The sequence below is a fragment of the Capra hircus genome, chromosome 26 (assembly GCF_001704415.2).
Source record: "Capra hircus breed San Clemente chromosome 26, ASM170441v1, whole genome shotgun sequence".
Lineage (NCBI taxonomy): Eukaryota > Metazoa > Chordata > Mammalia > Artiodactyla > Bovidae > Capra > Capra hircus.
Window position 1 is genome coordinate 42,606,686 of NC_030833.1, and position 14,253 is coordinate 42,620,938.

The 14,253-nt window shown below is 42.4% G+C and overlaps 1 protein-coding gene across 5 annotated transcripts in view; it reads left to right on the plus strand.

Moving 5' to 3' along the window:
* Window positions 1–14,253, plus strand: part of SGMS1 (sphingomyelin synthase 1) — a 330,841-nt gene that overhangs the window by 195,449 nt on the left and 121,139 nt on the right. For all 5 annotated transcript variants that reach the window (XM_018041353.1, XM_018041350.1, XM_018041352.1 and 2 more), the window contains one exon: window positions 10,211–10,291. The gene's annotated coding sequence lies outside the window, so the exon portion shown is untranslated. The remainder of the gene's footprint in view (window positions 1–10,210; window positions 10,292–14,253) is intronic.

Genomic DNA, 14,253 nt, shown 5'->3' on the forward strand with positions numbered 1-14,253 from the left:
TTGCAGGCCGGGCAGGGAACCTGACTGCCATTTATAAAGCTGTTATTTCCTTGATAATTATAATCTACGTTGTCTTCCAAATGATTAAAAAAAAAGGATGACAGGATGTGTGTGGTAAGAGAGGAAACTGAGGGTCTGAGTCAGAGGTAGTTGAATGGGAGGATGCATGCCAGTGTGATGGCAGGATCACTCTCCCAGGCCCTGGCCCCTGACCTTCTCCTTGCTTCCCCTCCTCTCTCAGAAGAACAAGTGGTTGCGTCAGGAGCCTGTGCGAACTCCCTGCTATATTGGCTATGCATAGCTGCATGGCAGCACCACTACCAACTTAGTTGCTGAATTAGTGCATAAACCCTCTGGGACAGTTTCTGTGTGTCAGGAGTCTGATTGTGGTTTGTCTTGGTACTTTATAAGGCTCCAGCCAGGGTGTCAGCCAGGGCTGCTGTCTCATCTGAGGCTCGAATGTGGAGGGCTTTCTTCTGAGATCACGTAACTGATGGCAGAATTCAGTTTCTGGTGGGCTCTCAGTTGCTTGTTCACTGACAGCTGGAGGCTGCCTTCCGCTGGCTCTCGCTATTGGCAGTCCACTGCTTGGCAGCTTGCTTCAGCCTTTCCCACAGAGAATCTTGCTGCAGAATGGACGTTACTGCCTCATGTGATATAACTACGTGCCTTGTCATTCAAGTCCCACTTGCAGTCAAGGGAAGAGGGATTACACAAGCATGGATAATAAGAGATGGTGGTTACGGGGACTGGTTTGGAGTCTGGCCAGGAATATGACTTCTTTTTCACTGCTTTCCTCTCTGGGTATTCTTCTACTTAACTTGGGGGCATAGTTCTTCTGTCTTATCCCTTCCTTCTGACCACTGTGGGGAATTCAGCACCCTGGTGGCCTTTCTTCAACTCTTTTCTTCTGTAGAAACACCAGGGAGAGGTAGTAGAAAACTCAGTCTTGATAAGAAACTCGCATGCTTTGGGGGCTCTCCTGTAACAGCTCGTACTTTGTGTGTGTGATGTGATTCCTGGCAGGTGTTTCTGAGTCATAATGCGGCTAACATAATGATTTAAAAGGCATCTTCTCAGCTTTTCTTTCTTCTGTTCACTGTTGTCTTTAAACAAGTGCTGAAGCCCAAAGCTAGTTCACTTTCCCAGGGCCATCCTTTTAGAATTCTTGCTATGACTATGTTTTAGATTTTAATTTAGAATCATTGGCCCTGTTAGCTGCCCATTTGTGTCATTTCCCTTATTGCCCTCTTCTCTTCAGTCATCTTTACCGGGTTTCTTGCCTTTCTCTGGCCTGCTCCTGGGCTGCGACTTGGTCCATCTCCAATTACCCCTCTTCCTCATTGCTGAGGAGATAGCACAGTATCGGGTTAAGAGCAAGGACTGAAGCCAGGCTCCCTGGTTTTGAATCTCAGCTTTGCCATTTATTAGCTGAGGAATCTCGAGCACGTGATGCAGTTTTGTTTCCAGGTGGCTGCTGTGAACTGTCCTGATTTTCTCACGGGCCAACACGTCTCTGCTCTCACTGTGCTCCCAAGACACGTGCACAGATGCGAGAGTGACATGTGCTCTACCGCTCACTGAAACTTTCAGTTCAGTTCAGTCGCTCAGTTGTGTCCGACTCTTTGAATCCGACTCCATGAATCGCAGCACGCCAGGCCTCCCTGTCCATCACCATCTCCCGGAGTTCACTCAGACTCACGTCCATCGAGTCCGTGATGCCATCCAGCCATCTCATCCTCGGTCGTCCCCTTCTCCTCCTGTCCCCAATCCCTCCCAGCATCAGAGTCTTTTCCAATGAGTCAACTCTTCCCATGAGGAGGCCAAAGTACTGGAGTTTCAGCTTTAGCATCATTCCTTCCAAAGAAATCCCAGGGCTCATCTCCTTCAGAATGGACTGGTTGGATCTCCTTTAGATGAAGGCTTTTTTTCTGGTGAAGTAGGCCAGAACGTTTCTGAGCTTATGAGGACACCTCTTTTTTTGGTTAGTGTTGCCTTGGAACCTGCAAACCTCCTAAAGAGGAGGATAGTTCACTTCTTCCAATAGCACAGCACTTAATGAGCGCTTAGTGTTTGCCATGAGCTTCGTAAAGCTGTGTGCAGGCAGTCTATCTTTAGCCCATAAAGCAACAATGAGTTGTAGTGCTACTGTTTTTCTCAGTCTATTGATGAAGAAATAGAAAAGTGAAAGTTTAAGTCGCTCAGCCATGTCTGACTCTTTGCGACACCATAGTTTGTAGCCCATCAGGCTCCTCTGTCCATGGGGTTCTCTAGGCAGGAATACCGAGGCTCAGGGGAATTTAATGACACCCTCAAGGTCTTCAAGGTAGACTGAGGAGTGCAGTTCTCTGTGACTGCAAAGTACATGCTTTTAATAATGGAAGGACACCATCTGCCACAGAGAAAATCTAAGCACTTTTCATGAACTCTTTAGGAGAAAAGAGGCCAAAAATGCAAAGCAATCATGTCTTACGATACAAGTAAATTTCCTGTCTACTCCTGCCATCTTAGTGCAAAGGCCATCCTCCAGCGTCTCAGGTCTCAAATGATCTTGGCTTTGATGCCCTCCAGTCACCTTCTACCTTCGGGAAGTTTGACCTCACCCTCGAAGATAAAGTGGGTGTTCGAAAAGGTCTGTGTTCTTGTTAGCCAGATTTCTTCATGACTGTTGTAGAATCTTAACATTGTATGTGAGGTGTGATTAAGAAATACTGGGTTTTTAACTATCCCACCCAAGATTTTACATATCCAGATTGTTCTCCGTAAGTGCCTCAGCTAAGTTAATTGATTTATTCTGGTGAAACTGCCACTGCGCTGCATTCTCTTAACTGAACTTCACCTCAACCACCTGATAACTCCTTCCCCACCTCCAGTAGAGAGCGCAGTGTCTTCTGCCAACTGCATAGTCCACAGCTGAAGTCACTTCTAATTCTTTCAGATAACCATGGTGGTGGCAAATGGCCATCTTTGAGAAAGAATTTGATTCCTAGAACCTATTAAAATGCAAAGAATGTGTTTTTGTTAAAAAATCAGGAGCACCTAAACCTAATGAGACATTTTCTTGTGGGTTTTGAAGGTCCAAGAAGAGTATGCAATTTTCTCTGAGCAGTCAGCATCACAGGAGCGAGTTCCAAAGAGATGAAGGGGATCAAGGAGTACTTTTGTAGATAGAAAGTTCTGTTTAAACGTGGGTATTGCTTCACCTCTTGGCCTTTGTTTCCTTGAAAACATAGCTGATAAATTCTTACTATTGTTGATGAGGCTGTGATGCAAAGCTCACCTTGGAGATAAATAGGTGGCCTGCCAGTCTCAGTGTGGTTTTTATTCCCCACAAATGCCCGCCGAGTGCTTGGCATTATAATGCAAACCAGAAGAATTAACACTAGTGGAAATGATTCTTTCCCTCTTTTAAAAATTTATCATCAAAAACAGAAACTTGCTACTGATACAAAGAATGCCAACAAATGTATAACTAGAACTTTTGGTTTGCATGTTAGTAAAGGCTGCCAACGAAAATGGAGATGTTTATTTAACACTTCATTAGGATCAAAATAGAAATGTTTCATGTTGCTGTCAAAAGTCTCACTTGAAACTCCTTCCAAAATGTTCACCTACAGAAAGAGTCTGAATTTAATGGACTCAATACCATAATTGCGTTGGTAGCTATGAATTTAATAGACTATCATGCTTGCACTAGCAAACGCAATAATTATATTTGGGGGACATATTCTGTGGTGAACACTGTACGTGTATTATCTCTACTTTGCACAACTACTCTCCAGGGGGATGTATTATTGTCCCCATTTTACAGACCTGGAAACTGAGGCTTAATAATTAAATTACTTGGCAAAGACCACATTGCTGTTAAATAGCAAAGGGTGGAGTTCACGCCTTTGTGTTTTAAACTTACATCAAATCCTCTGTGTTTTCCATGCTTTTAAAAGGCTTCCATGCTAAGTGACCTGGACTATAAAGCTATGGCCAGCCTATGAGCAAGTTCCTCTGTGCTGGGTATAATCTACAAACCTTTGACTCTTCATTCCTTCCCTGCTATTTCTGTTGGTATTGCCAAGAACTAGGAAGTTTTCTGTATTGGTGTGGTGTTTTGCATTTCTCTCCCTTCTTTATGCGCCTCTCACACACACACATACACACATACACCCTAATGGTCTGGATCACTTGGAGATTCTACCTGTTCTGTAACTGAGGTGAACTGTGTCTCATGGTATCTCAGTGCATGGAGCCATTTAATAATTAATATTATCTCCTGTCTCTGAACTTCTTTAACACTGAGGCTTCAAGGGAGGAAAGATAACAGGTTGCTCTTTTATAAGTGTTGTCTACTTGGAGCCGTATGTTCTTCACATAAAATGAGCAATCCTTGCGTTCTGCTTGGTAGAAGTGAGATGTTTTCATTTGGGCTGTATTGTAAAGGGAAATTGGAACTTCATATCCCTTGTTGGTGGGCCCTAAAATGTTATGAAATTGAAAAACAGAAGTAAAAGATACTCTGATCACTTCCTTTCGGTAAAAGGGGGACAGTTTGCTGAGTGTAATCCATTCAGTTCAGTTGCTCAGTCATGTCCGACTCTTTGCGACCCCATAGACTGCAACATGCCAGGCCTCCCTGTCCATTACCAACTCCTGGAGTTTACTCAAACTCATGTCAGTGATTCCATCCAACCATCTCATCCTCTGTCATCTCCTTCTCTCCTGCCTTCAGTCTTTCCCAGCATCAGGGTCTTTTCAAATGAGTCAGTTCTTCACATCAGGTGGCCAAAGTATTGGAGCTTCAGCATCAGTCCTTCCAATGAATACTCAGGACTGATTTCCTTTAGGATGGACTGGGTGGATCTCCTTGCAGTCCCAGAGACTCTCAAGATTCTTCTCCAACACCACAGTTCAAAAGTATCAATTATTTGGTGCTCAGCTTTCTTTATAGTCCAACTCTCACATCCATACATGACTACTGGAAAAACCATAGCTTTGACTAGGTGGAACTTTGTTGGCAAAGTAATGTCTCTGCTTTTTAGTATGCTGTCTAGGTTGGTCATAACTTTCCTTCCAAGAAGTAAGCATCTTTTAATTTCATGGCTGCAGTCACCATCTGCAGTGATTTTGGAGCCCCCAAAAGTAAAGTCTGCCACTGTTTCTCCATCTGTTTGTCATGAAGTGATGGGACCGGATGCCATGATCTTTGTTTTCTGAGTGTTGAGCTTTAAGCCAACTTTTTCACTTTTCTCTTTCACTTTCATCAAGAGGCTCTTTAGTTCTTCTTCAAATTCTGCCATAACAGTGGTGTCATCTGTACATCTGAGGTTGATATTTCTCCTGGCAATCTTGATTCCAGCTTGTGCTTCATTCAGCTCAGCGTTTCTCATGATGTACTCTGCATATAAGTTAAATAAGCAAGGTGACTGTGTACAGCCTTGATGTACCCCTTTCCCTATCTGGAACCAGTGTGTTGTTCCATGTCCAGTTCTAACTGTTGCTTCCTGACCTGCATACCAATTTCTCAGGAGGTCAGGTAGTCTGGTATTCCCATCTCTTTCAGAATTTTCCACAGTTTATTGTGTCCATACAGTCAAAGGCTTTGGCATAGTCAATAAAGCAGAAGTAGGTGTTTTTCTGGAACTCTTGCTTTTTCGATGACCCAAATGATGTTGGCAATTTAATCTCTGGTTCCTCTTGCTTTTCTAATTCCAGCTTGAACATCTGGAAGAATATGGTTCATGTACTGGTGAAGCCTGGCTTGGAGAATTTTGAGCATTATTTTGTTAGCATGTGAGATGAGTGCAATTGTGTGGTAGTTTGAGCATTCTTTGGCATTGCCTTTCTTTGGGATTCAATGAAAACTGACCTTTTCCAGTCCTGTGGCCACTGCTGAGTTTTCCAAACTTGCTGGCATATTGAGTGCAGCACTTTCACAGCATCATCTTTTAGAATTTGAAGTAGTTCATTAGGAATTCCATCACCTCCACTAGCTTTGTTCGTAGTGATGCTTCCTAAGGCCCACTTGACTCCACATTCCAGGATATCTGGCTCTAGGTGAGTGATCACACCATCGTGATTATCTGGGTCATTAAGATCTTTTTGTATAGTTTTTCTGTGTATTCTTGCCACCTCTTCTTAATTTCTTCTGCTTCTGTTAGGACCATACCATTTATGTACTTTATTGTGCCCATCTTTGCATGAAATGTTCCCTTGGTATCTCTAATTTTTTTGAAGAGATCTCTAGTCTTTCCCATTGTATTGTTTTCCTCTATTTCTTTGCACTGATCACCGAGGAAGACTTTCTTATCTCTCTTTGCTATTCTTTGGAACTCTGCATTCAAACAGGTATATCTTTCCTTTTCTTCTTTGCTTTTCACTTCTCTTCTTTTCATAGCTATTTATAAGGCCTCCTGAGACAACCATTTTGCCTTTATGCATTTCTGTTTCTTGGGGATCATCTTGATCCCTGCCTCCTGTACAATGTCATAAACCTCTGTCCATAGTTCTTCAGGCACTCTATCAGATCTAATCTCTTGAGTCTATATCTTACTTCCACTGAATAATCGTAAGGGATTTGATTTAGGTCATACCTGAATGGTCTAGTGGTTTTCCCTACTTTCTTCAATTTAAGTCTGAATTGGCAATAAGGAGCTCATGATCTGAACCACAGTCAGCTCCCGGTCTTTTGCTGTTGTTGTTGCTGACTGTATAGAGCTTGTCCATCTTTGGCTGCAAAGAATATAATCAGTCTCATTTCGGTGTTGGCCATCTGGTGATGTCCATGTGTAGAGTCTTCTCTTGTGTTGTTGGAAGAGGGTGTTTGCTATGATCAGTGCATTCTCTTAGCAAAACTCTATCAGCCTTTGCCCTCCTTCATTCTGTACTCCTAGGCCAAATTTGCCTGTTCCTCCAGGTATTCGTTGACTTCTTTCTTTGCATTCCAGTCCCCTATAATGAAAAGGACATTTTTTGGGGGGTGTTAGTTGTGGGTCTTCTACATATCTGAGGTTATTGATATAACCTCAGATATGCAGATGACACCACCCTTATGACAGAAAGTGAAGAGGAACTAAAAAGCCTCTTGATGAAAGTCAAAGAGAAGAGTGAAAAAGCTGGCTTAAAGCTCAACATTCAGAAAACTAAGATCATGGCATCTGGTCGCATCACTTCATGGGAAATAGATGGGGAAACAGTGGAAACAGTGTCAGACTTTATTTTTAGGGGGCTCCAAAATCACTGCAGATGGTGATTGCAGCCATGAAATTAAAAGATGCTTACTCCTTGGAAGAAAAGTTATGACCAACCTAGACAGCATATTAAAAAGCAGAGATATTACTTTGCCAACAAAGGTCTGTCTAGTCAAGGCTATGGTTTTTCCAGTAGTCATGTCTGGATGTGAGAGTTGGACTGTGAAGAGAGCTGAGCGCCAAAGAATTGATGCTTTTGAACTGTGGTGTTGGAGAAGAATCTTGAGAGTCCCTTGCACTGCAAGGAGATCCAACCAGTCCATCCTAAAGGAGATCAGTCCTGAATGTTCTTTGGAAGGACTGATGCTGAAGCTGAAACTCCAGTACTTTGGTCACGTCATGTGAAGAGTTGACTCATTGGAAGACTGATACTGGGAGGGATTGGGGGCAGGAGGAGAAGGGGACGACAGAGGATGAGATGGCTGGATGGCATCACTGACTCAGTGAACATGAGTTAAGTGAACTCTGGGAGTTGGTTTTGGACAAGGAGGTCTGGCGTGCTGCAATTCATAGGGTCACAAAGAGTCGGACACAACTGAGTGACTGAACTGAACTGAACTGTAGGTCTTCAACCTTTTGAAGGAGGTCCCCATTATCTTCATTACCTCCACCATAGTTTGGCCCCCCGGCGTGTATAACAGGGAGGGAACACAGCCCCACCCATCAATAGAAAATTGGATTAAAGATTTACTGAGCTTGGCCCCACCCATCAGAACAAGACCCAGTTTCCCCCTCAGTCAGTCTCTCCCATCAGGAAGCTTCCATAAGAGTCTTATCCTTCTCCATCAGAGAACAGACAAACTGAAAACCAGAATCACAGAAAACTAACTAACTGATCACATCGCCCACAGCCTCGTCTAACTCAACGAAACCATGAGCCTTGCTGTTTAGGGCCACCCAAGACCCAACGGGTCATGGTGGAGAGCTCTGACAAAATGTAGTCCACTGGAGAAGGGAAAGGCAAATCACTTCAATATTCTTGCTTTGAGAACCTCATGAACAGTATGAAAAGGCAAAAATGTAGGATAGTGAAAGATGAACTCCCGAGGTTGTTAGTTTCGCAACATGCTCCTGGAGATCAGTGGAGAAATAACTCCCCAAAAAATGAAGAGATGGAGCCAAAGCAGCAACACCCAGTTTTGCATGTGACTGGTGATAGAAGTAAGTGAAAGTGAAAGTTGCTCAGTCATGTCCGACTCTTTGCGACCCATGGACAATACAGTCCATGGAATTCTCCAGGCCAGAATACTGGAGTGGCTAGCCTTTCCCTTCTCCAGGGGATCTTCGAAACCCATGGATCGAACCCAGGTTTCCCACATTGCAGGTGGATTCTTTACCAGCTGAGCCATGATGGAAGTAAAGTCTGATATTATAAAGAACAATATTGCATAGGAACCTGGAATGTTAGGTCCATGAATCAAGGCAAATTGGAAGTAGTCAAACAGAAGATGGCAAGAGTGAACACTGACATTTTAGGAATCAGCAAACTAAAGTGGACTGGTGACTCAGATGACCCTTATATCTACTACTGTGGGCAAGAATCCCTTAGAAGAAATGGAGTAGCCATCAGAGTCAACAGAAGAGTCTGAAATCCAGTACTTGGATGCAGTCTCAAAAATGACAGAATGATCTCTGTTTGTTTCCAAGGCAAACCATTCAATATCACAGTTATCCAAGTCTATGCCTTGTCCAGTGTAATCCATTGGTCCACAAATTATATGGATCACCAATATCTGAACTGGAATTATGGACAAACTAGCAAGTCTGAGGACTGAGTGTCCCTTGTTAGATTAAAGCTTGCTTGACTTTGGCAAATCATGTGTTTCATTTTATTTAATCTGAACAACCACACAGTATGGTAGGGACCATTTGATCCTCTTTCAGAAATAAAGAAATTGAGGCTGAGGAATGTGAATGGATTTTCCCAAGGTCATGTGACCAAAAAGTGGTAGGACTTTGAGCAAAGCTTTTATCTAGGCATTGTCCTTTGACAGATGGTGGTTTGGGTGGCCAAATCATTTATCTCTTCTATCTTGTAATCTTCAAACAGTTTGTGAAATAGAGCAACAATTCAAATGGGAATCAGCATAGGTAGTAACTTAATTATTGATAAAAGCAGGATTGGAAATCTCAGAAGTGTCATTTCCCTCTGTCTCTAAAACATGCATTGGACCCCAGTAACCCTAATGGAGTCATCCTAGTCCAGCAACTCTGCTGGAGAGAAGCCGACAGAGAGAGCTGGCTGGTCCTCCCAGAAACGGGCTGCTGTTGTCCTGTTTACTGTGGGGAAATTAGCTTGACTCCTGGTGTTGGAGAGAACTGGGGGGAGACCCTTGCTGCCCAGCTCAGTGTGGGGCCTCAGCACTAAACCAGTGGTTCCTCTAGACTTCCCAAGTGGTTGAAAGCGAAGTTGCTCAGTCTTGTCCAACTCTTTGTGACCCCATGGACTATAGCCTACCAGGCTTCTCCGTCCATGGGATTTTTCAGGCAAGAGTGCTGGAGTGGGTTGCCATTTCCTTCTCCAGGGGATCTTCCTGACCCAGGGATCGAACCCAGGTCTGCTGCATTATAGGCAGATGCTTTACCCTCTGAGCCCCCAGGGAAGCCCAAGTGGTTAGTCACTCACTTTTGAGAAGGAACAAGGGGTTCGGGGAAGGGGAGAGAAAGTGGCTTACTCTAATACTGCTTTCTTCCCAAGAGGCAGACTAAAAATTCTTCCTGAAAACATTAGGGAGGGTATTTTAAAAGTCTTCACCCCAACCCTCCAACAGTAGAAACAGTGCTCTTTAAAGTTTTTTCTCTGGAGGTGATCTCCTGTGTTGTTCTCTCCTGCCTTTTTGATTTTGGAGAGGAAGGAAGAGACGGCCATAGTTCTCTCTAAGTTATAAAGAAGTGGGAAGACTAATGTGGTAGAAGCCGAGAAATGGACTTTACGAGACGTCTGATCAGATTCTCTCTTCTCATGGCAGGTGGTGGAAATGCACACGAACAATGGGAGAAGCCGATAACTTATAGGAGGCCAAGATGACAAGAATTTTAAAAAATAATCAGTGAGTAAAATTTTGTTAGCTCTTTGGCATTCTTTTGACTACAGGGTGAATTTTCTGTAAGAAACAAAGTTAAAATAATAGCCCAATTAAATACCTTAAAAGTTTAAAAAAGAAAATTTTGAAAAGTTAAGTATCTGAGTATGTAAATACTTCAGAAATTTGGCGCCAACATTTCAGAGATTGCTTTGCATTGTTCTTTCTTGGCAGAGTGTCTCATTTTAAGTTGGGTGTGTCAGTTTGGTGGATAGAGTATAACTATTAAAAAAACTGAAAGGGGATCCCTCTTACATTAACCTTGGACTTAGCCTGTCTCAAATGCGGATCCTTCTTTCTTCCACTGTTTCCATGGCCCTTCTTTCTTACTCACTTTTTGTGGGTACATTTTGGAGGTAAATATGCAGAAACTTGGTGAATATGAAAAAATTGAGCTCTTTGTCTATTCCTCTTCAATGTACCTTTTTCTTTTAACACATAAGAGGCCATTAGAATTTGCAAATTATGTGACAGTTATACGCGATTGGCTTTGGTTTCATTATGGTAGTCATAATGTTAGTAAGTAGGTAGTTGGTGGGAAGATCATACGTTTTTGAGTCAGACATTCACACACCTGACTCTGGCTATTGTGCTTTTAGTCGTTACTCAGCCTCTCCACCTCAGTTGACTCATCAATTTCCTGGATTTGATAATATTTCTCATGAAATGAAAGACTATTAGGATAGTACTTTGTGCTGTGACTGTTACATTACAGGGCCACAGTAAAAGTAGTTACTTTCCATCCTTATATTTGCATCATGATTTATAGTTTGCAAACCTTTATTTGGATTTAGGAGACTGACCAGCTCAACTTCCTGAGCTACTGTCAGGCAGTGGTGGGTAAACATTGCAGATATTGATATGCAAGTAAATGTTCAGAGTCAGCCCTGATTGGGGGGGGGTGGGGGCGGGCGGTGCTTTGTAGCGTTTGCCAATTTCTGTAGTGTGAACACTCCCACCGTCGCTGATTTCATGCTCCCAGCAAGCATTACTGCCAGCAGAGTTGAGAAGTGATTGCAGGAGCACACCTTTAATATGATTTCCTACCAACCAGGTGCAATAGTTGCAAAGAACATCAAAGATCATTGATCATAGTAAAACAGGAAATGATGTGTTTTGAGTACTTATGATCTTTGTTTCTAGTATAGTTTATTTTAATTGTTTTGGACAAGGCAATGGCACCCCACTCCAGTACTCTTACCTGGAAAATCCCATGGACAGAGGAGCCTGGTAGGCTGCAATCCATGGGGTCGCTAACAGTCAGACACGACTGAGCGACTTCACTTTCATTTTTCACTTTCATGCACTGGAGAAGGAAATGGCAACCCACTCCAGTGTTCTTACCTGGAAAATCCCAGGGACAGGGGAGCCTAGTAGGCTGCCGTCTATGGACACGACTGAAGCGACTTAGCAGCAGCATTTTAAATGTTTGTTTATATAATTTAGCATTTACTGATGGTGTGTTTAACAATCACCTTGCCCCAAATCCTGAGAATATGCAAGGTTTCAAGGGACTGATACATGAGCTGGCCTCAGCACACCAATGGAGGTAAGTTTCCTATTGTGAAGACATTTCCAAGCCAGAAATCTTCAATTATCTTTCTCAGCCCTAGTGGTAAGCATTTGGTTTGGTTGATAAAAGCAAAATCTGCTTTTGGATCCATGCTAGGTAACCCAAGTTGTCATACCCCCACAGCTTCTGGCAAGAAGATAAGTACAAAAGATCAATCCAGAATTTAGATCTGTTTTCTTAAGTGTGTGACTAGAGTGCTCATGTTATTAACTCAGCTTTGTAACTGGCCCCTGGCACCCCTCACTTCTGGCTTCTGAGTGATAGTGTGTGGAGATAAGTCAGACTGTTTACTCTCTTTTGAACTTTTTCTTTCCCTTCTTTGTACTCCGGTGAGTCTGCATTTCCTCAGGTAGTGACACTTTGGGGACAAGCAGCCAAGGTGCCTCTTGACTAATGATGGCATGTAGCTTCGCTTTTGATCCAGAAATTAAGAAAAAGGAATTGTCTCCAGAGAGAACGAACCAAAACCAAAAACCTGAGCAGTTTAAAGTTCACACCGGCTGGATTAAGATCTTAGGGAGTAAAATGGAGAGAAGCAAGGAAACTGGATCAGATATCTCAGTGTTTCTTCTGGAAGCAATTTCTTCAGTCTTGTCACTTGCCCTTTAGAAGGGAACAATTGAAGCCTGAAATTGCTAAGTAACTGCTAAGATCGTGGTGCTTGTATTTATTTTAAATCTCACCCACCTAGTTCTCAAAACACATTCTTTATTGAACCTTCAAAAAAAAATGCCTTGGCTATTTCAAAACCTTCGTTTATGTCAATTCCCTGAATCAGACTTACATAATCTTAAAACATGTATTTCCCTTATTTCTTCCTAAAACAATAGATATTTATATTTCCTACCGAGTCAGGATTGGACTTGGATTATTATAAAAGTAATTCTTGTCCTTTTGAAGAGGAAGCTCATGGATAGAAATCTGAGAGACTAATTTCTGGACTAAGAAATATTGACTTATATCTTAAGTTGAATAAGGGTGTCTTTGGTAACTCTGAAAACAAACATGGGAATAATGATTAATAGGGAAATGTTCCCACAGATAAAATATCCTGACTGATAATTTCTCTCTCCAAAATGGACCCTATGCATCTTCCAAACACCCCCACAGTAGGTTACTTTTTGATTAGAGCACTAGGTGTGCAAATGTCAAACGTGCAGACTTTGTAGCCTTGCTTTATGCTCAAATCAACATGCTCAGTAGTGTCTGGAGACTGGAGAGTCATGGGTCATTAGGGGAGATTCCCTGCTGACGCAGATGGTTAAGAATCTGACTTGGGTTCCATCCCTGAGCTGGGAAGATACCCTAGAGAGGGGAACGGCTACCTACTCCCAGTTTTCTTACCTGGAAAATCCCAGGGACAGAGGAGCCTGGAGGGCTACAGTCCATGGGGTCACAAACAGCTGGACAGGACTGAATGACTAAGCAGCAGTAAAAATAAAACAGGCTTAGTCCACTTATTCAAGAGTTGATAATCCAGTCTGAACCAAGAAAATGGTCATTTCAAAACAAGTGTGGTAAATGTTATGATACATTAAATACTCAGGAAACAGACAAGACAGAGGAATTACCTGGTGTGATTAAGAGTGGGCTGGGGTGGGGTGTTCAGGAGCAGATGACATTTGAATTGGGTATTTAATGATTAATGCCTTTTAATTAAAATGCCTTTTTTCGGTTATAAAGTTAACAATGCTAATTGGAAAGAGTGTTAAAATGTGAAAATTATTAAGATTAGAAAACTCATTATCACTACCCAGAGATACGATTAGGTATTTTTTTTTTATATTTTGCATACTGTTCCTATGCCCAAATTAGATATTTTTCTCCCTAAAATGGATCATTATCAACATTACTTTGAAACCTGATTAGACTAACAATAAACTGAGACCACGCCAAATCAATAGATATAATCTACATCATTTTTGTTACTGTTTTATAGCATCCCATGTATATGTGATCTGTAATGTATTTAGCCATTTCCTTACTAGTGAGCATTTAGTTTGTTTTCAACTTTCCATTCTTTTAAAGCCCACTGTGATGAACGAACATCTTTGTGTATGCACTGTGGTACACTTAACCAATTATTTGGACAGGATCTTTGAACAGAGCGTGTAGGGAATACGCTAGGTAGAACAAACAGTTTTTGAGCCAAGAGAGAGGTGGGAAAGGGAGATTCCATTCTGGGGAAAGGCCAGAATTGTAGTTTGGTTGAATGCAAAGAGAGAAGGCAGGTCGTGCTAATTAGGACCAGAGGTAGAAGACAGAGGTGGAAGCATCTTTGATGTTCAGTCCTTTATTCACTCTCAGTTGGGAGCCACGTGTGGAATTTCTATCATACTTGAAATGAAGACTGTCT